Below are 23,068 nucleotides of genomic sequence, written 5' to 3'. Positions count from 1 at the left end.
CAGAACTAACCCACCACTGCTTTGTGTCCTCCATGGGGAAATGAAATCTGCAGAGCTTTATACTCCGCAGCAGTGCACCGCCAGCAGCCCAGCGCTGCCTACACCGTGTGGAATTGGCCCTGCTGAGTGCTGAGACTTGTATTTCCCTAGGGATTGAGAATAATTATTAAATCATTGTGTATCTTTCATAAGGCAATGAGGAAAATGTATACAATCAGGCAGGTTGTTGATAAGAGGAGTTAGTCCAGTTGCCTAATGAGAGCTAGTTTACTCAGGATCAGGATTTGATCATAAAGTATCATCAGTTATCTTAATTGATAAGAATTGTTTATTTAAAATAATACTGCCTTCTTATACATGCTTTTCACAACAAATATACAAACCAATAAAATAGGACAAGCTATTGTTCTCATGAGAATCTCCCATCTAAATATAGAGGAACAATGCAAGACAACTTATTTGCTGCCAATTAGAAGAATACTAAATGTTTGCAATCAAAATATGGATAACTAAACTTTGGCAATTATCAAAATTGCTGAAAATAACTGAAGTAGAACTCTTCTGAGGTTACAAGAAAAGGGCTTTCTCTCCCAGCTTCAGAGGGATCTGCCAAAGCTCCCACCACCACTTTTACTACTGCTTGTCACTCCCTCCCCCCTCCCTTTTCTGGAGCCCATTCTATTCTATTCTATTCTATTCTATTCTATTCTATTCTATTCTATTCTATTCTATTCTATTCTATTCTATTCTATTCTTTATTTATTTGTTCCCCTCCCCACAACAGGTTTTATTACTAGTGTATACATCTATCTATAAATAGGCATAAATAAATGGTGGTATGTCTGGAACACTGTTTGGCCTTTGCCCCATTATTAAAGAAGGTTGGGTTATCAAGCTTATTTTTAAACAGGAGCTGAGCTGACCTGTCTGTGGATGTCTTCGTGAGTGAGAGGACCTGAGGGGAAATGGTGAAGGCCCTCTCTGTATTTTAAACAAGACAAGAAGGGTGATGAATTTGACATGCTGACCTATTTGTATCCCACAACTTGAGCATGAAAGGTTGTAGAGGGTAGTAGGCACTCTGTGTGAGTAGAGAAAGGGGTGTAATAATTATGTTTTTCCTCAAGAACTATTTTATACATTCCTAATGAAATGTTTTATGCATGGTTCTGCTGTTGACCCATATGTGTATTAAAGTTTGAAAGTTTTGAAAGATATTAATAATTATGTCTAATTTTTTTTAATACTCTTGTAAGTACTTCAGAAATATCCCTTTGAGGAGCATCTCATAAGGACAAAGGAGGTCCCTAAGTGAATGTGTGAGACATTAAAGTCTTCATGAACCAGGAAAAAAGGTAGAGTACTAGAACATGGTTCAAGTTTCTACTCTACTATAAGTCTCAGTAGATTACCATAGGCCACAGTTATTCTCTCTCAGCCTAAACTTCCTCACTGGGTTGTTTTGAAGTAATGAAAGGAGAGAGCCATATGTGCTGCCCTGAAGGAATAATGGGATGATTATATGACAACAGTGTGCAAGAAGGAAGTGTCTTTTGGATGCAACTTCCAGATTTCTGTTAACACTAGTTATGGAAATAGGTGTCTAGATGGGCTGATACTGGACCAGTGGTCTGTGCTACAACATTATTGTCAAAACCATGTTAGATAAGTATTTTGCCCCTCCAGCAACTCAATGATACCAAGAGTGGGGTTATTGCAGCATGCCTAGAACTCCTCACAGGCCCAAATGAAACATATCCAACTGAGCTCAGTGAAAGCTCTTGTGGCATATTATGAGAAGAAAATAAAAGCTGAGGAACAACATTCTATGAAAGATCAGTTCTTTTAGTACTTGGTAGATATATGTCCACCATGGGACATAATTCTCTTTATTTGCTAATGTCTTGGCATGAAGAGCAAGATTTGTTTCACAAGAGCTCATCTGCTATTGCTTCTTGTCCATCAGGAGACTAAACAGACCAAAGCTAAAACATACAGTCCTGAAGAGGCTTTAAAGAGAATTTAACTGTCAGCTACAGACCAGTAGCATGGGCAAGGAAAAAGAAGTGCCAGGCTCTATGCCATCCTCACAGGTATCTTATAAACTTTGCACCTGACTTGATTCCTCGTGTCTTGATTATTGGGCATTTAATAAGAAGCATATAAGTTGTGTCTACTGAAAAAGGATTGTGTTTGAAGTATCTGTTTCCCTTCCCATAATGACCAAGATGTGTTTCGGTTAACAGAAGACACAGGGAAAAAAGAGGCTTTGGAAGAATTTGGATGACTGAAGTCTTCTTCCTGTTTATGTGAATGAAGTAGCTGGAAAGTTATCTAAGTACTTAGTCTTAAAATAATTTTCATAAAGAAGCCAAGATATTACGTTTCTCTGAAGAAGGCACAGCTCAAAACATTTACAAACTGATTTTTAAGGAGTTAAATCAATTCTTTGTCCGCTTTCACCCACTCACTGATTAATGCAGTTAATTCCAGGGAAGGGGGGAGGGGTGGAGATTTTACATCCACCCTGACACAAGCTGTTCCTTTAAAATTTAACTCAGCAACCAGAGTATTTTATCCATGTTCCATTAACCTGGTATACTTTGTATGTGTATGTTGATTTAGACTTGCTTAACATTTAGGACTATAATATTTCACACTATCAATAAAATTTAGAGCCATATTATTGTCTACTATATATCAACATGTCCCTACGACAGTATGGAATTTGGTTCAATTTTTATGTCTTTATACAAAAGATACTTAGAGCCATTCCAGCAGAAAGCTGAATTCCATTGAGTGCAATAGATACAACAGCAGAGTGACTCCCAGGCCACTGACAAAGAGCAAGCTTTCAACATTCCTTCCCATCATAGCTTTCTTCTAGAACTGTGATGGATTATCTGTTGCTTGTGTTGCTAGGTAACAAACAGCATTCTTCTTAGACTGTGGTGTCACAGAGGGGATTATGATGTCATGCCATTTTCCCTTATGCGTCACTCCAGTATACGGACCTCGGCACGTCCAGTTCTCCCGTGGAGTGAAAACCAAGAGTTGCTTCAATTACTGAAATATCCTTATGTGTGCAGAAGTTATGAATGTGAAATGGTGATGAGAATACTTATGGGTAGAAGAGAGGTTACTTGTCTCTTTTTTTTCACCCACAGGACCTAATAAAAGCTGAGGGGCAATTTGTAAAGAAGTAGAAGGCTGCTTATAATTTCTGTAAGGGTACTGAATCACCAATCTTGTCACATGGTGAGACAGATTAGCTGAACATTTCCTCATTGCTGATTCCTTTGCACCTTAATGGTTTCAAATGCATCTGTATGATTTTACTAAATTGATGGAGCAGGGCTTACAGCGCTACTCTAATACTTTTTCCACACAAGGAATGTTTAGCATCACAGCCTCTGAATGTTGGCAGCTTATACAGCCCTCTCCAAATGATGTTGTCAATATCTTGAGGCTGTCCAGTAGGTGGCTTGCAATTTCAACATTTTTAAATTGTGATGCGGTAAATCCAGGAAAGTAGATTTACCAGCCTAAGACATATGAGCCACCAGTGAGCAGCCAGTGATCAACCAGGGAAAAGATTGTATCGAGGGGGAAACGTGTGATAGTCTCTTGAGCATTGTCCTGCCCTAGCTACTTGCTTACTTCACCATTTCCTACATGGTGAGAGAGGCAGATTCCCACCCCTGCAGCAATTCAACCACCAATAAGATTCTCTCTAGTGGTCATAAGTAACCTCCGCCACTCAAGCCACTGCCACCTTGCTGCCCAAGTGCCTCCTTCCCTCCCTTCTCTCGTGTCATACCCCCATCCCTTCTGTTCCTCTTTTCCCACCCCCCACCCCACTGGTCTGCCCACCTACCACTGAGCCCTTCCCTTCCTCACTTGCCTTGGACTCCTGCCCTCCCTCTCCCTCTACCTCCCCGAGCACTTCTTAAGTGGGGGCACTGCTGCCGCAAAACCTGAGCTGCTGCCGCTCTGCCCGAGCCACCACCACACTGCTACCCAAGGCAGTGGCTTGGGCAGCGTGACAGCAGCAGTTTGGGTAGCTCGGGTGGTACAGTTTGAGTGGCCCCGCTTAAGAACCTCCAATTGGTTGCCTCCATTCATTGATAGACTGAGGAGCAGTGAGTAAAAGAGCGCATTGCTCTCTCTGGTGCTTGTTTGACCGCTAATGAATAGGGAGAAAGGTAAGACATGGCAGCAGAGTGTGGAAGGAAGTAATAGTGCAATTTACTATCCCACTAGTTGCAATTTACTATCCCACACAATTTGACCCTTTGTGTGGAAATGGTTTTATTGTTTTACCTATCTTAGTCCATTGAAGTCTATTGTTACCCTTTGTTTCATTGTTAGCCTTTGTCTCAAAAAGTTCACTGAAATAATTTTGTTCAGGCTCGGGGCATTCCTGATATTTATATATGGGCTGTGGTTTGAATTGTATCACAATTGGTAAAGTTCTGATGCACATATCTAGCAATATTTATTGTTGGGTATATTTCTAAACCAAAGATTTTAATGGTAATTATTAGAGTGGCATTCTTAAATAAGAACTCAAACAAATCTTTAGGTAAAAACAGAAAACAAAACATGAATGTCATTTGAGTCTTTACTTTCTTCAAAAAAATAGTTAATGACTATTTAATTAATAGTTAGCTTTAGCAGTCATAGCAAGCTGTTTCTGGAGACTCCAAATAATTATTCTCACAATAGCAGGATATGGACAATAGTATGCTAGTTTCCCATTATTCTGTTGCATTCGTTCTATTCTAGATTAAATGACAACCATAAACTTCCTAAAATGAGCAGAAAAAAAACATCACAGTTTTATACTTTTTACTTTTGTAAAAGTACTTTTTCATACTTTTACATTTGTAAAAAAGTAATACAATAATGTCAATTTTAATACAGAAAAATATCCCAAAGGAAGATGATAAACCCACAATTAATAGATATATATCCAGTCATTTATATTCACTTTCTAAGACACAAATGGATTGTGATCCAGTGTTCTGGTTAAGATCCATTCTGTTTCAAATAGCAATTGTCAGTGCAGAAATACGTGAATAGCTTGTAAGAAGAAATATTTTGAAGTGTATGTATATGATAGGAAGAGATTTCTATCAGTATCCTCAAATACCAATTCTCATTTTTTTCATAGACTTTTAATCTCCTTTTCCATTTAGAAGGTAGCCCCAGCCCCCTGCTTGCCTCTCTTAGCTTTGGCATTCCTAACCCTCTGTCTGCCTTTCCTGATTTAGATTGATTTGGTAACAATTGAACAAACAACTTGTCAAGTCAGGATAGTCATTGACCTCCTCTCACCTCCAGCTTTGACACTATTGGACAATGTTGCTTTGTTGTTTTGGTTTACAGAACTTCTGCAAACCTTGAAGAAGAAAAAAGTGCATCCTGGCCAACAGATTCAACTACACACAGTGGTCCTTGCAGATTATATAAATATATTTGCAATCCAGAACTGCTCCAAATTACATCACCTCCTGGGGGATAAATGGTAAATAGAGCATGCAGAACAATTCTTGGAACAACTAAAAAAAAACGCTAGTCTCATTTTTGATGGTATTATATCTATCTTTCAACAGGAGGCACTACTGCGAACCTCTGGTACAAAAACTATTACGTATTTTTAAGCACTGCATGTGTTTACTAAGAGGTTCCATGTGTGAGATCTCCAAAGACCTGGTTGGATGAAAATTGCATTTACAGATGACAGTGTAACAATATTCTAAGTTTTATGATTAATAGCCACTTACACTATATTGTTTTTGTCTCTTGTGTCTCAAGTGACTTGAAGTAAAAGAGGGCGAGGAGAAGGGGAGAGGCTTTCTTTCAACTTGCTGACTAGATGTCCTTCACTGTTCACATCTCCAAAATTTCTCTGCCTTTTGGAACAAGGACCTTAAATAATATGAAATTTCTATTTAATGGCTTTTCCAGTTTCATTGTAATGGCTGGTAACATAAAGAAACATGGCAGTAAAGTTCAAAACTAAATAAACTAGCTAATTAGTGCTAATCTTGAGCAAAATCTTGATTGTAAGCAGTGAAATCCTGATAGAAATAGACTCAGCTAAAATAAGATATTTTTAATTTGTTTTATAGGGCCAAGCCACAGCAGCCAAGACACAAACAGATGCCCAAAGTTTATACTTGGAATTTAGGTTTCTTGATTTCCAGTGTTCCTGGCACCTGAGATGCTGGGTCATGGGTTTTGGATCAATGACAGAACATATGCTTTGTATGAAGCACATCCTACTGTGGTCTCTCCAATTAAAGGTTCTCAGCAGATTCTTGAAAACCATTATCTGCTGAGGATCTGTCCAGTTACTGTCCATCACAATAAACAAGGTGCTAGATAATAAAATAATGTAACAATATAAAACAAATTTTTGTGTTTTATATTCCAGGAATCAAGACAGACTTTCCAGTTACTCCGCTCCATAATCACAAGGTAAATTGGAATGTAAGAGGGCTATTATGGCATCTGATTATAAACAGGTCTAAACTTTTTAACACTTTATTAATAGTAGTAGTAGTCTTAGTATTAGTATTAGTACTATTAGTATTATTTATTTATGTATTTATTTATTTATTTATTTGGATTTATAGCCCACCACTCCCCTAAGGCTCGTGGCAGGTAACAGCATATAAAACCCCATCAAACCCCTAATACATAAAAACGGATTTGCACCACTTTGGGGGTTTCACAAAGCCTGAAGAATGTTTCAGGGATTTCTCAATGGTAAAAAAGTTGAGAAAGGCTGTATATAGTGCAGTCTTAACAAGATGAGATAAAAAAAAAACAACTGACAACAGCAGGTACCTGGGATGGGCTGGAGAAAGAGACAAAAAAAGATAGATTATTCTAGTACAAGCTTCAAAGCCCGTTCATAAGAACAGGTTTTGAAAGGGTCCTCCCTGTCAGCTTCCCGGCCGCTTTCTAGGCCGGCAGGAAACGCTGAGGGCGAGGGGAGTGGGGGGGGAGGGAGCACTTCCCGGGGGCCTGGTGTGCTTGCCAGGCCCCTGGGAAGTGCTCCCTCTCCCCCACCCACCCCACAGACAGATGGCTTCCTGAGGGCCTGGAAAGCACACTCTGTAAGGCCTTGGGTGTGCTTTCCAGGCCTTTGGGAAGCGCTCCCTCTTCTCCACCCCCCTCCGTGGCTCGATAGCCTACCAGGGGCCAGATGGACTACCGGAGGCCCCGGGTGTGCTTTCCAGGCCTTTGGGAAGCACTCCTCTTCCCCCCCCGCACCTCACAGCCAGGCCTCTTACCTGGGGCCCTACAAGTGGAGTGGCGGAGTCACAGACGTGCCTGGCTCTAACAGCTAGGCATGTCTGTGAGGCAAGGGGTGAGGGCTCAGTAAGGCAGGGCGATAGGGGCAGGGCCAATCAGGGTGCAGCTGGCTGCACCCTGATTTGCCCTGGAGAGGCTGGACCATTCGTCCCCCAAGGCTGTTTCACAATTATTAAGAGGCACCAAATGGATAAGATGGTAAAGGGAAGTCTTGCCTGGAAAGACTACTTCCCCGGAAAAAAATGAGTGAATAATATTGTATTTGACTTCCAAGTGTAATGGTACTTTCACGCAGTTGGCCATAATTTAATTTCATGTTTTACAAAGAATTATCTTTAGCTTGTCCAGAAAATTAATATCAGAGGGACAAAAAGCAGAGTTAATAGCCAATATGGGAATAACGCATAAAGCCTGCTTGGAATTCTAGGTCCCTCAGCTGTTTTACAGTAGCAAAGTGCTAGTTTGGCTGCCAACAATATCATGTAACAATGGGAACTGTTCACAGAAGAAAGAATGTTAAGAAGGTAAAACATACTTTTTCCCCCATTCTTAAATTTTTCTGTGTTGTACAAGAAACTAAACAAACTGTCTTTATTTGGTTCAAAACCAAAATGTTTTCCAAAATCACTCATCTTGCCAATAGCAGTAACTGTGCTCTAACTTCTCATACTACTCACTCACATAAAACCTGAAGCAGTTTACAAATTTAAAAACAAAATAATAAATATATGAACATGGATACACAACTAAAACATCATAATGTTGATGGTACAGGTATATCCTCTTAAATCCTCCCAGGTGACTCACTCTCAGTGTTTCAAATTCATCTTTGTACATCTTTTAGGGCCAATGTATATTTAAGCAATGTCTTTATTAATATCTATCCTTAGGTCAGCAAATCTCTATATCAACACAGTCAACAATAGCAATATAATGAAAATATGTAACTTCTAAACTAAAGGAATCTTTGTATGTGACAAAAGAAAGAACAAGAATGTGACAATAAAAAATGAAAGGATCTGGATGAGGGGCTGGATGAGGGGGTAGAGGGACGCCTCATTAAATTTACAGATGACACCAAATTGGGTGGAGTAGCAAACACCCCAGAAGATAGACTTCAACAAGATCTGAACATGCTGGGCAAATGAGAATAAGATGCAATTCAATAAGTAGAAGTGCAGAGTTCTACATCCGGGTCACAAAAATGAGAGGTATCCATCCTGGATGCAAGATACACTTCTGGGTAGCAGTGTGTGTGAATGAGATCTTGGGGTACTTGTGGCCTGAGTACCAATCTGCTAGAGGTCCGTGGTCCATTTTGGCCTTGGCCCCAACCTAGTGAAATGAGCTCCCAGGAGAGCTGAGAGCCCTGTCAAAATTATCAGTATTCCACAGGGCCTATAAAACAGAGTTCTTCCACCAGGTCTTTGGTTAAGGCCAGGTTCTTAAGAACACTGGGCCTACCTCAGGCTATGCTATATTATTGAGTGGACCCCCAGGTGGTTGTTGGTGGAGTGAGAAGGGAACTTTGCTAGCTTGATCTTTTATTAGAGTACTAGTTTTAGGGGAAGGATTTTATATTGGGGATATGACTTTTATTTATTTATTCATTCATTCATTCATTTATTTATTTATTTGCCGCACTCCCCCAGGGCTCAGGGCAGTTTACAGAAAACAGGAAAAGATACAGATAACAATCTGCCAGGTATGTAACCGACCTTGAACTTTGGAATAAGGCGGGCTATAAATTAAATAATAAATGAAAATAAATAAGTAAGCTAAGTATGAACAGACAGTGTGATGCGGAGGTAAAGAAGACCAATGCAGTCTTGGGCTGTATCAACAGAGGTAGCACATCAAAATCACAAGATGTCGTAACAAGTTGGGAAAATAAAGGATTTAAAAAAAAAATTTAGGACCCCCTCCCCCCATTTCAATGATAATACCATGGCTTTAAAGTTCTATAGTGCTCAGTAAAGTATAGTCTTTGTCACTTTTCTTGCCTTGTTCTTTTATAAACACATTGGTTCCATTCCATTATTTTGCAGCTTGCCAGATGTACAAACGTTCCCAGCAAGGGTTCTCTCACTCTAAGCTTTAAACTTGCTCTTGAACACATAGGAAGTGTGAGCAGGGAAAAGCACAAAAACAAGTCAAACATTTGTAAACAAGTACCCTGCTAAGATAATACAAGATGCCTAACAAAACAGTTAGTATAAAAGCATGCTCTGGGAAGTTTTTTAAGGAGTTTAGTATGAGAATTCTTTGCCCCAATAGTATAGTCTACTAATTCTAACTCATTCTGAACAAGGTTGTGATCCTTAAACTTGTCAATGTTTAGTAACTCAGAATAAGCTGTGAGCGGATGACTACCCATTAAAAATAAACAAAGGAAATTATGATCAATATAATTTTTATCTACCCAGTGTGTGTGTAAAGTGCTGTCAAGCTTCAGCCAGTTTATTGTAACAACAGGTAGGGGCTTTCAGGGTGAGAAGCAGAGGTGGCTTCTTTCCTCTGCAATCTTCTTTGCTGGTGGTCTCACTTCCAAGTACTGACCTTGCTTAGCTTTCAAAATCCACCCACTTAGGAATGCCTAAATTATTTCACAATGTGGTAACAGTCAAGTAAAGATGACGCAGAAAGGTGTGGATTGTCTGACCGAAGCCAAGATTCAGACAGCAAATTGGCTGAATCATTGGATGCCTGCTGTCCTTTCTGGTAAACTCTATCATGTCCATCAACAAAAGATTACATCAGCAGGAAAAATTTAAATAAAAGATATAGATATGTACGTCTGTATTTCCTGTACATGGTCTGCCTTTCTTACTGAGCCTCAAGGCAGATCACATTATTAGAACAGAAAAAAAATAAAGAAAGAAAAGTGTAATATATAGAATCATAGAATAATACAGTTGGAAAGTACCTCATGGGTCATCTAGTCCAAACCCCTGCACTATGCAGGACACTCACATCCCAATCGTTCATCTACTGTAACCTGCCACTGCTTTGCCTTCACAGAATCAACCTCTCCATCACATGGCTATCCAGCCTCTGTTTAAAAATTTCCAAAGATGGAGAATCCACCACCTCCCGAGGAAGCCTGTTCCACTGAGAAAATACTTTAACTGTCAGGAACTTCTTCCGGATGTTGAGACAGAATTTCTTTTGAATTAATTTCATCCCATTAATTCTGGTTCGTCCCTCCGGGGCAAGAGAGAACAACTCTGCTCCATTCTCTAGTCTATATGGCACCCTTTTAAATACTTGAAGATGGTTATCAGATCCCCTCTCAGTTGTCTCCTCTCTAGGCTAAAAGGACCAAGCTCCCCCAACCTTTATTCATACATCTTGGTCTCCAACCCTCACCATCTTTGTTGCCCTCCTCTGGACACGCTCCAGTTTGTCTACATTCCTCTTCAACTGGGGTGCCCAAAACTGAACACAGTACTCCAAGTGAGGCAGAACCAGAGCAGAGTAAAGCGGTACCATCACTTCCCATGATCTGGACACGATACTCCGTTTGATACAGCCCAAAATCCCATTTGCCGTTTTAGCCACCACGTCACACTGTTGACTCATGTACAATGTATGGTCTACTAACACCCCTAGACTCCTAGATATACCATAAACAATGCAGCAACTGAATAACAGACATTCAAAACTGATGTAATACGAGCAGGATAATATATGCTCATCAGGAGTCAGGCTGTCCACCACCTTTTGGGCAGGAACAGTCAGGCATATTAATACCAGCATGGTGTATTTGTTAGGATCGCCAACTTCTAGGGTTTGATCCCCCGCTCCTCCTCCACATGCAACCAGCTGGGTGATCTTGGGCTCATCACAGCACTGATAAAGCTGTTCTGACCAAGCAATAATATCAACCTCACCTCCCTCACAGGGGGTCTGTTGTGGGGAGAGGAAAGGGAAGGTGCTTTGAGACTCCTTCTTGTAGAGAAAAGTGGCATATAAGAATAATAATATATTATTAAGATATTAGTGAATGGTGGCATTGATGGGAACAGTGTTTGAGTCCCATCTTCAACAGCTCTGTGTGAATGAGGGCTTATTATTAAAGGGAATTGGGCTTCCCTGTGTATGTTAAAAGAGACAAGAAGGGAAGGTTGTGACATCCTGACCTACCTATAACCCCTAACCTGAGAGAGAGTAGTCGAAGAGAGTGGAAGGTGTCCTGCGTGAGTGGACAAGGGTTGTCACACCATACTTTGAATGTTATAGTTAAGTATAAGAAAAGTAAGTGTGAAGTACGTTTGCATGTGTAAAGGTTAAGATATATATACTTCATAAAGTTTTTAAATTACCCTGATTGTGTGAACCAAAGATTAAATATTAGGTTGGATCCAGCCTGAAATTTCCGCTTGCACATGACATATGGCCACTTGCACTTATTGTATCTCTACTCTCTGAGAGCCAGTTTGGTGTAGTGGTTAGGAGTGCGGACTTGTAATCTGGCATGCCAGGTTCGATTCTGCACTCCCCCACATGCTGGGTGACCTTGGGCTCGCCACGGCACTGATAAAACTGTTCTGACCGGGCAGTGATATCAGTGCTCTCTCAGCCTCACCCACCCCACAGGGTGTCTGTTGTGGGGAGAGGAATGGGAAGGCGACTGTAAGCCGCTTTGAGCCTCCTTCGGGTAGGGAAAAGCGGCATATAAGAACCAACTCTTCTTCTTCTTCTACTCGTGTTTCCTCTTGTGCAACCAGTTTCTGGGCAGTATAATGTGCAGTGAGGAAAGAACTAGGTCAGGGGTGGCTAAATTTTGGCTCTCCAGATATTCACAGGGTGCAATTCCGATGAGCCCCTGACAGAGGCTCATAGGAATTGCAACTTGCAAACATCTGGAAAGCCACAGTTTGGCCACCTCTGCATGAGGTGATGCTAGGGAGCTTTCAGTGTTCCACAGGGCCTGTAAAACGGAGCTCTTCCACCAGGTCGGTGGTTGAGGCTGAGCCGCAAGGTCGATCTGGCCCCCCATAACACCTATACTACTGTAGCAGTAGATAAGACCAACTTGCTCCCTCATTCTCCCTCCCCCTTGGTTGGGTATTGAGGGTGGGTTAGTTTAGGTTATAAGTTCTGCCGCATCTTGGTTTATTGTGCTCATTATGTTTTGGTGTTGTAATTTTATGTATGAGGTTTTTATTGGGGTTTTTATTGCCGGGGCGAGGCAAGTAACAAATTTAATCATCATCATCATCATCATCTCTTGGAATTACAGCTCCTCTCCAAACTAAAGAGGTGACTTCCTCTGAGAAAATAACTGCATTGGAGGGGAGACTCCATAACATTATTTTTTATTGAGGTCCCTTCCTGTCCCAAAGCCCACCTTCTGACTCCACCTCCACCCCCCAAGTCTCCCAATGCAGAGGTGGCCACCCTAGATGCTGCACAAGATCTTGCACAAGCAAAATTGTGCTTGGTGTGCTTATTTTTCTATTTTCACATCACTGAATCCAAGTTGCGAGTGGCAGCAGAAAATAAAGGCACTAGAAAAAGCCTAGGTAAGGTCAAGAGAGAAGATAAGGAAACTAGAGAAGTAAAAAAGGATGACTGCAAGGAGTCAAGATTCAGGACTGGAAGGGGAAGTATATATGTCAGTCCTGAGTGGAAGATGGGAGAAATAGAATGGGCAGTGGAAGATGGAGGAACCTATGGGAGCTGGGAGAAGCAGTTCTTTGATGGGAATTCATGCTATATTTCTTGAAAGTTTTCCATGTATATAGAATCATAGAATCATAGAGTTGGAAGGAACCTCATGGGTCATCTAATCCAACCGCCTGCACTATGCAGGATACTCACAACCCATCGTTCATCCACTGTAACCTGCCACCCCCTTAAGCCTTCACAGAATCAGCCTCTCTGTCAGATGGCTATCCAGCCTCTGTTTAAAAATTTCCAGAGATGGAGAACTCACCACCTCCCGAGGAAGCCTGTTCCACTGAGAAACCGCTCTGTCAGGAACTTCTTCCGGATGTTTAAATGGAATTTCTTGTGAACATCTATAAAGAGGCAATAATAAGGCCCACTACTCAACATGAAGAGTTTGTGCCAGCAATATGTTTAGCGACACTATCCTGCATGAAAAGCCCTTCACAGGCCAACAGATCTGGTAAAACCCACTAAGATCATTATTACAGATCAATCGCCAAATGCTAAATATCAAAGTATCCGTCAAATAAGACATCCATACATATTTATAGATGGCACTGGCAGAAGCCTACATGAATGCACTTTTAATTTCTTTCCAAAAGGCTTACCACAAGATTTTTGGCACTGCAATCAGAAAAACTCCTTTGTCAGCCTATGACATTTTCGGTGAACAGAATTTGTGCTTGTGAAAAGGCTTGCATCATTGTCTCTTTTCCTCTTAATTTGCAACATCAGAGCAGAGGCACAGCTCCCTTTTGTCTATTTGCATTTACCTTGGTCTTTGATCCAGCATAAAAGACATTAAATTTTGCCCCACCATAATGCTTGAACAATCAAGGCATCAGGAAAGAAAGATAATTTGACCATTTCAAGTGAGTACCCAGAAATTAAGAAACTCAATTTTATTCATGAGTGCAATTGCTTTTGGAGTTCCAAAATCAGGTGGCAATCCATGGACACCTTTCTCTAACACTCACTATGGACAAGAATTTAAAATATGCCTTTGTCATGCAGAAGCTGCACAAAGAGATCTCTGTGCGCATGAACTTCTGCTGCAGCCTCCCATCCCCATTTGGGTACTTGCAATGATTCAGTCAAAGGAAGAAATGGCTCATTGTGCTCATTGTCCTCCATGTTATGCCTATTAATTAATGGACATGGCGTAAAGGGTTGGGGATTGCTGAAAGCCACAATTCATATCATTGACAATCAAAATGTAAACAAACCAAAGGAACAATTCTAAACACTTCTTAAACCTGTTTTATTAAACTATCTGAATGCTGTTTACAATTTGACAGCCCTGAAATTTGATGGTCACCATCCAGCAGATTTAATTAGGGCCATATGTTGGCTTTCTCAAGGAGGTGTCTCATCTGCAGCAAAGACTTTATGCATGATAAAAACCAAGAACAGTCATCTTTTGAGCTGGGGAGGGAGCAAATGCATACTCCGAAGGGACCAATGGTGACAGTAATCTCCAAATGCAGGGAAAGAGTTGACGCCAAAGGCTTCCCCTGCGAGGGAATGAGAAAATGAGAGCCAAAAAGCAGAGGATGGGGAAGACAAAATGTATTATTTTATCCAAGTTTATGGGATGAACTGGACTTATTGACAGTTGGCTAAATGTTGATGAATTATAGCATTATTATTATTATTATTATTATTATTATTATTATTATTATTATTATTATTATTATTATTATTATTATTATTATTATTTTGATACAGCACCTTGTACCCAACAGGAAGATGGCTGGTGTACCCGACGGCACTTTTAAAATCTTGAAGAGCTGTACAAACAGCTTAAGACCTGTGACGGGTTAGTTCTTCAGAGACTCATGAGTGACAGGCTTCTCCAGGCAATCCGATTGATTAGTATCAGCTGAGCAGAGACTTCTGATCTGGATGCTGAATATTAAGTCTGATTTCAGCCCTAGCTGAGGAAAGTCAAGAGTTTCAGAATTCAGCCCTGGCTGAGAGCAGTTTAACACAGACAGGAAAGTTGGCAAGGAACTTAGGGAAGTATGCAAAGATTCCCATTTTGGTTAAAGAAAGGGGGTAGTGAGAGGAGAATTTTCCTATCCAGTCAAATAGTAAGAGCTCTGAAGAGTCCAGAGATCCCTGGTCTGGTGGTGTTAGAAACTGCCTTTGTAGACCTTAAGAGTCAGTTAAAAAATACAAGTAGTGGTGTTTTAGGAGAAAGGGGTTAGGTACTGGAAAGAGTACCAGCCTTCTGAAAACCAAGAAAGTTAGAGAACACTCCAAAAAAGTGTACTGAAGTGTTTGGGGAAAACACTGGAACAAAATCCTTTCAACATAAATAATGAAGTCACTGAAAAGCTTAAGAAACTCTCATTAGACTGAAACACAGGAACTAAAGACTATGGCATATTCAGCTTTACCCTCAGAAATTTCAACTTCTGATTTAATCTTATTTTTCCCCTCTATGTTAAATAAAATATTTTCTTTTTGAATTTCAAAACATCCTGAGTGCCATTTAAGTTGTTTGATTTAAAGTGGGCTCTTGATTCTTCCCTCAGGTTCCTGGGCTGAGCCAATGGCCAAAACATTGTACTTTGACAGGGTGGGACAGCTGGAGCTCTTCAGCAAAGAAGAAAACATAATTAGGGTGGCTCAGCAAAGCAAAAGAAAAATGAATGGAAATCTTCCCTCTGAGGGAAGGAAGTAGACAAGGCCATCATAGCATAAAATACATGTGCATGGGCTTCAACATGCAAGAACTGTTGGACAGGGACTGCAAACAGGACTTTGTGGTTGGCAATAAAGGAATCCAAACATACCGTTGGCCCTTCTCCAGGCATGGCATCATTGCTCATGACTGAGTGAAGAGAGCTCATGGAGTATAGTGTTTCCCCATTCAATTAAATGGTGGTCAAGGAATGCATACATTGGTTGATTCCTTCCTATGACTCTCTGTTGGGTCTGTTGGCCCTCCCTGTTGTAAGTTGCAATTTATAGGGACTTTCTTATTACACTGATTTGTGTTCTGTATATATATATATATATATATTGGAAAACAATACAAAACAATGCTTTTTAGAGGTGGATTCAGAAGATTACTTGCCACACAACAAATGGATTAAGAAAGATATAAAGAGCAAACCCTTGTTGTGTAACCCAAATATACCGTTTAGACTAGAGAAACTGCTTGCCAGAGGTTAGCAGGCTTGATGTCCATTTCAACATTCCTTGTTCTAGCCACTACCTTTATATCAGTGGTTCTCAACCTGGGGGGTCAGGACCCCTTTGGGGGTCGAATGACCCTTTCACAGGGGTCACGGCAGGGTGAGCAGCTTGGCTTGGGGAGGAGGGCACCTCCATTGTTGCCTCCCCCAAATCATGGGTTTTCTTGGCTTCTCCCCCTCTCCAAGGGGGACCCAAAGTGGCCCACATCCCTTTACTGATGTCTCCAAATCGATTTTGCCTGAGGGAGGGTGCCTGCATATGAAAGCTCACATCTTGAATAAATATTTCTTGGTCTTAAACATGTCCCTGGCCTCAATTTTTGTTCTTTCAAATCATTGGTTTTTGTTACTCGGTTCATACCCTGCCCTTCTTTCCAAGGGGGTCCCAAAGTGGCCGACATCACTCCTCTTCCATTTCATCCACACAACAGCCTTGCAGGGTAGATCGAGATACAGCGTTCGTCTGTTCGGAGCAGCAGAAAAGAGCGAGATCGGCATGGTGGGACAAGAGACAGGGCTGAACTGAGAATCCCTGGGGGGGGGGGGAACAACTTAAATATAATCATGAACAATGGATCTTCACGCCATTGGTCATTTTCGGTTTAATTTCTGTGAAAGAACACTTGCATAGTTTTATGGTTGGGGGTCACCACAACATGAGGAACTGTATTAAAGGGTCATGGCATTAGGCAAGTTGAGAACCACTGCTTTAGATACCAACGCTACAAGTTTCAACAGCAAAGCAAAAGTTGTGGGGCATCTTGTATACATTTCAGATTCCAGGTGATTCCAAATTAAAAAAAGATTGTATTTTAATTTCAGAGTGTATCCATTTTGTTCTGCAGTAAGACCATGTTACTCTTTTAGATTCAAGTCTAGTATCTTAGAGAGACCAACTAGATTGGGGGTGAGTGGATCAAAGTCCTCTGTTAAATATCAGACAGATAAAGGTATCTAACAAATGGAGCCTTGACTTTCATAGTTTATACTCCAAAAATCTTGTTGGTGTCTAGGCTGCTACTGGATTAAAATCTCCCTGCATTTTATTAGTACATAGGCTATGTACTGCTTATCTGTGTGGCAGGCTTTGTCCATACAATCTGAATTACAGGTATAGAGATGAGGTTTTATAAGTGACACAATTGGGACAAAGGGACAGAGGGACTTCTAGGGGCTTTTTGCACGCCTTCAAAATCGCACAATGGTTGCCAATTGGAAACGCTATTGATTTACCTTAACGCACGACGTCGTGGACAATCTGCCACACACCTGAAACCAATCTGCAAAAAGCGCTTCCTTGTAGCGCTTTCAGGGGAATCCCAAAAAGTGGATTCACCCTCCGGAAAGCGCTACACTCTTGCAACCAATCTGCAACACTAGCGAAAAAGACCTGTGCGTTAACATTGTTGCGGTTTCTTCAAAGTCCCTCCTCCTGAGCCTGTCCTCCAAACTTCCGGCGAAGCGATCGCCATTTTTTTTTCTCCGAGCGAGCGGGGATAAACGCACCAGCGAGCCTCTTTCAGTTTAGAGGCTTCCCTGGCTTCAGTCCCTCCCCTTCAGTCACTAAGCACACACATTTAACACAGTCATTCAGCTGAAAATCGGGCCCGTGAGAGGGGGGGGAGGGGGGATTTTTTTTTCCACTCGGAGGCAGCGTGGCCACGATCAAATGACAGCTCAAACAGAGGCTTCCCTGGCTTCAGTCCCTCCCCTTCAGTCACTAAGCACACACATTTAACACAGTCATTCAGCCGAAAATCGGGCCCATGAGAGGGGGGGAGGGGGGAATTTTTTTTTCCACTCGGAGGCAGCGTGGCCACGATCAAATGACAGCTCAAACAGAGGCTTCCCCGGCTTCAGTCCCTCCCCTTCAGTCACTAAGCACACACATTTAACACAGTCATTCAGCCGAAAATCGGGCCCGTGAGAGGGGGGGGAGGGGGGATTTTTTTTTTTCACTCGGAGGCAGCGTGGCCACGATCAAACGACAGCTCAAACACCCCAGGCAGCTGGATGGGTCTCTCCGTTGCAACGAATCTACACAGATTCGTTACAATGGGTATGTTTTGTTTTTGTTTTTTTAAAACCTTTCTTAAAGGGAAAGGGGCTGTTTGGGAGCATGCTAACGGCTGCCCATTGGCTGCTTGACGGCCAGGGGCGGGATGAGCTCGGCAATAGCACTTCCTTTCTAGCGATTTCTGCCGAGACCGGAAGCCTGTGGGAAACGCTACAAAACGCAACTGGATACCACTACAAAGGCAGGTATGCATAACGACGAATTCCACTATTTTAAATGGCGATTTTTCATTCAGTGACCAATTTGCAACAAAGATCCCGGTGCGTAAAGCCCCTTAGATTTACCAGCAATACTATCTGCTCTCTTCGACAAGTATACCCTTCTAATCCAGGGGTAGTCAACCTGTGGTCCTCCAGATGTCCATGGACTACAATTCCCATGAGCTCCTACTTTAGCTTCAGGGTGTGATGTGGTGGTCTGCAATAGAAGAGAGAAATAGTTGCCTTGCACTGGAAGAAAATGAGATCTAATCCAAAGACACATGCAATACAATACAAAACATCTGTGTCATATAGTTAAAATTTTGTACATTACATACATAGGTTCGTCCAAGTGTTCAAGAAAGCTAAAGAAAAAGTTACTTTCTTGATTACATGAAGAAGGTACACTGGAGACATTTGGCTGAATTTATGGATGTTGGGGAGTCAGGTCAGCAGGCATGGTCTTGTCTTACGTGTATAGAATATATAAAATTTGCACAGGGACAGATAGACTAATTGCCAGTTTTACCCTGTGATGATCTGAAAAGCTGTGTCTTGATTTAGTGCCTACAGGGATAAAAGGTTTTTCAAGTTTCCGTAAATGAAAACAGAAAATTGTACCTAATAACATTCAGGAAATGAATGAATACAGGTATATAAAATACATGCACTTATATGTGCAAAGATTGTCTGGAGTCTGTATAAATATTTCATCTCTTTGGCACCAATTCTCTTTCACGAATTTATGTCTCATGCTGTTATAGCTATATGCAGTATGAGATGCCAGAGGAAATTATTTTCTACGAAGCACAGCCAAAGGAATTGCCCTGAGAGTAGTCAGCGCTCTGAATATATCACAAAGAAAGATACAGAGAGGAGTAAAAGCACACAAGGCTGGTTTCAAGAGAAGAGAATATGGGGAAAGCAGGAAGCTGAAATGAGTCCAATTTCAGGTCTGAAATATCATTATGATGGAAGATGAGTACTATTAAATAAGTCATTGGAATTCCCCCATAGAATTCAGACTATTTGGCATAATTTTGAAGCTGGAAATTCCATTGTAGAGGTACAAATACGGCAAAAAACATTATACCTATTAATTGCGACACTGGTCCTTCAAGTCCTTGTCCAGCTGAGAATTGTTCACTTAAATCAAGTTTTTGTCTGCATAATTTCAAAGGCAAGTAAGGTCAGCAATAAAATCTCAACAACAGGTAATCCTCTACAAGTTTCTCTTCATTCTTCATAAACCAGCTCATGGCTACAGCATTTGTTTAAATTAAATCATCACTACAGTGTTGAGCTACTCTTGACATACATACAAGATACATGAAAACAGCCTTCATCCAATCGCCCTGTCATTCTTGTCTTATATTTTGCTGAGATCGGCTACTAGAATTCTAACACCAGTGCAAAGTCACTGCTCAATCCCTCATCCAAGAGATATAAGGAAATCTTTAGGAGTTGTGGTTGCATGATGCAAATGGTTTCTTTAAGGTGAGGAGTGTTTCAGGGAGTAAAGTCCAAGAGTCCTCAAAAAACCCTGTATTCCTAGCTCTTCTAGCAAGAGCTTTGAAATGCTTTATGTCCATCAAATAGGTAACAAGGACAACAAAGCAACATAAGTGGTAATTGTAAGCACATGGACTGGAGAGTTCAGCCTACTGAAATTAGTGGACGTCTTCCAAGTAAGTACAAGCTGAAATAAGGCAATGCAGTATCACCACTGTCACACTGCCTCCATTCCTGTGGAAGATTTCCATATGCACAACAGTCCTTGCACAAGTGGAAGCAATACATTGCTGCTTCCTGTCTGCTAAGTGAAAGTGATTATATTGCCACTATCTTTTCTGCATGGGCAAGAAAGAGAGCAAGGTATTTCTTTTGGTACAAGTTCAAAACCAACTCTGCTGTTTGTCCCTCTTTTATTAATTTTCTGGACGAGCTAAAGACAGATCTTTGTACCAACATGGAAGGAAATTATGGCCAGCTGTTTTAAAAGTATCATTACCTTGCAAAGTCAAAATAATTTAATAGAAATGGCACATATTCTTTCAGGAGAAGTAGTCTTTCCAGACAGAGCTTCCCTTTGTCTCTTCCTCCAGCCCACCCCAAGTACCAACCTCATCTTGTTTTTTTATCTCATGTTAAGACTGCACTATATACTGTATAAGCCAGCCTTTGTCAACTTTTTTACCATTGAGAAATCCCTGAAACATTCTTCAGGTATAGCTGTGTATAGGCCCACCCAGGGCCTCTCCCAATCCCACCCCCTTCAGGCCCATCATTGGCTATTTTGAGGGAGGGGGGTCGACATGAGCATATATGGTTATATCATCCAACAAATGTGTAACAAATTTAAAAATATATTAATTAACTCCCACCCATTTAGGAAACCCTTTCAGGACCATCAACAACCCCAGGGTTTCACAAAACCCTGGTTGAGACAGCCTGGATTAGAGCATCCAGGTCTCCTGCTAGAGCTGCAGTTGGAACTATACTACATAAATCTTCCTTTCCACTCACACTCGCAGACCTGTATAAGTGTACCCTGTAACAAATGAGTGGAGGTTACAGTGATTGGTTAATTGCTTCATAAATTTCATTGAAGATAATAATATTTAAAGTTTGGCTTTATAAATGTATGAATGTGGTTTGTTGTGAATAAAATGCTTTTTTTATTCTTAAACCATTGTAAGAATGGAAAATATTTCCTTTCTTTTCTGGAAATATGAGTATTATATTATGTGGCAATCTGGAGATGCAGTCCTGGAGGATAAGGACCATGTTACTAGCCAGGCTTTAATGGTGGCTCCCATGGCTCCTATGAGAGGTATCAGGTGGCAGTGTGCCCAGTTCTCCGCCGGCAGCACGGCCCCCTGTTGGGGCCCAATGCCGCCAAAATCTACCATGTACACCGGGGCAGCCACACACTCTCTGCAGTGTCTGGCAGGGGGAATTGGCAGCCATGGGGAAGGCACCTCCTTGGCGGTGCCAGTGGCTCTCGCTATACGCTGCTGGGGGCTGGGTGGAGCGGTGGGGCAGCAGAGACATGTCAGGTCTGGCAGCCAGGCATGTCTGTGGCCAGACAGCCGGAGAGGAGAGTGGGTGTTGAGGTGTTGAGGTAGGGCAGAGCACTTAGGAGCTGGACCAATCAAGGTGTGGCTAGCTTTCCTGGCCGCACCCTGATTGGCCCAATTTCAAGTCTGGACACTGTCCAGGGGCCAGACATGCTCCACCCCTTGGGCAGTTCCCCCAATATTAAGGAGAACGAATGGATAAGGATAAGGACACAACTGGGTTAGTTTTTTAATAATCTAATTATGTGTTCTAATGGACATCCTCCTCATCTCATTCAGCCCTGGAGAGTCCCGTTGTCTTCTTTTAACCAAGTACCTAATAAAAGTTAGATATATGGCAGTATTTTTAGAATCTTACCCTTAATCTTGGCCCCTAACTAACTTTTAAGAATAGTCCTTTATTTCCTCCATATCTACTCTTTTTAAAGGAGAAAATGTCTACCTTTCATTCACATTTTATCTCAGAGGAGTTGTGGCTTTTCTAGGATGCATTATAAAATAAAAATAACTCATACAATCACTCTCTTAAATCAACAGGACTGACCACCATTTGGATTGCCTTCTCCCCAATACACTCAGATTTTACTTTCTCAGTCATCAAGTCATAACTTTCCCAGGGCATTTCCTGGGATCATTTCTAAAGAATACCTCATGCATTAATCAGTCAGACAGTTCTGAGTACATTACAGAAATCAGTTCTCTTTAAATATATATAGCTGAATCACCACAAAGAGCGGCAATAGCCCAGTTGAGTGTTTCCTGCCACACATCCATATTGATGGTATTCTTTCAGTTCACAGCATTACAGTTTCATTACAAGAATACATAATTTCAATTAGTCTCCTTCAAAAGTCAGGAAATTGAGCCTCAGTATCTTGAAAACTTTATGCTGTTTAACATTTCGGAATGCTTTATATTACCCCCAAACACACTGTGTCCATTTGAACACATCTGATTAGATTATTAAACAATTCACCCAAGTATGCAAACCTGGATAATATGATGGAATATACTTACTCCAGATGTTCTGTTTACATTATTAACACCATTGCTTTATAGAGCAACATCCCACAAAGCAACAGCTGTTTTGACACAGAGAATAATAAATTTTCTGTATGAAGAAGATGATGACATTGTTGGCTCAATCTCTAAATTGCATAGCATTCCGTTTTTTTAAGTCATCTTTTTTGTGGAGATGTTCCACTTCTTCTGTATGTATGGATTTCCCAGGAAAAAAACATACATCAGCTTTGATTGCACTGAAGACTAATTGTTGGTTACAGGAAACAGAAGCAACTTGAATCTGCCTCCACTACCCTCCCAAAATGAAATGTTTCTAAAATGGAAAACTCCAGTGGCTATGCATTTTAAAGTACTCACTATAAGAGAACAAAAATAAAGACTTTGCATATGCTTCCCTGATTATTTAGATACAGGATTTCTTTCTAAGACCAGAAGACCCATCAGCCTCAAGATACCACGGATTTGTGGAATCTAGAA

The 23,068-nt window shown here is 41.2% G+C and overlaps 1 long non-coding RNA gene across 2 annotated transcripts; it reads left to right on the top strand.

The window, feature by feature from the left end:
• The first annotated feature begins 3,007 nt into the window (after nucleotides 1-3,007).
• LOC143828802 (uncharacterized) lies at nucleotides 3,008-23,019 on the top strand. Of its 2 annotated transcripts, none has more exons than XR_013227884.1 (4): nucleotides 3,008-3,138; nucleotides 5,392-5,530; nucleotides 6,443-6,486; nucleotides 22,852-23,019. It is a non-coding gene; the product is annotated as an uncharacterized LOC143828802 (long non-coding RNA). The 2 variants fall into 2 exon arrangements; XR_013227885.1 differs by lacking the exon at nucleotides 22,852-23,019 and adding an exon at nucleotides 8,982-11,585.
• The last annotated feature ends 49 nt before the right edge of the window (nucleotides 23,020-23,068 follow it).

The sequence above is a fragment of the Paroedura picta genome, chromosome 2, assembly GCF_049243985.1.
Source record: "Paroedura picta isolate Pp20150507F chromosome 2, Ppicta_v3.0, whole genome shotgun sequence".
NCBI lineage: Eukaryota > Metazoa > Chordata > Lepidosauria > Squamata > Gekkonidae > Paroedura > Paroedura picta.
This window is presented reverse-complemented; position numbering and strand designations above follow the sequence as displayed.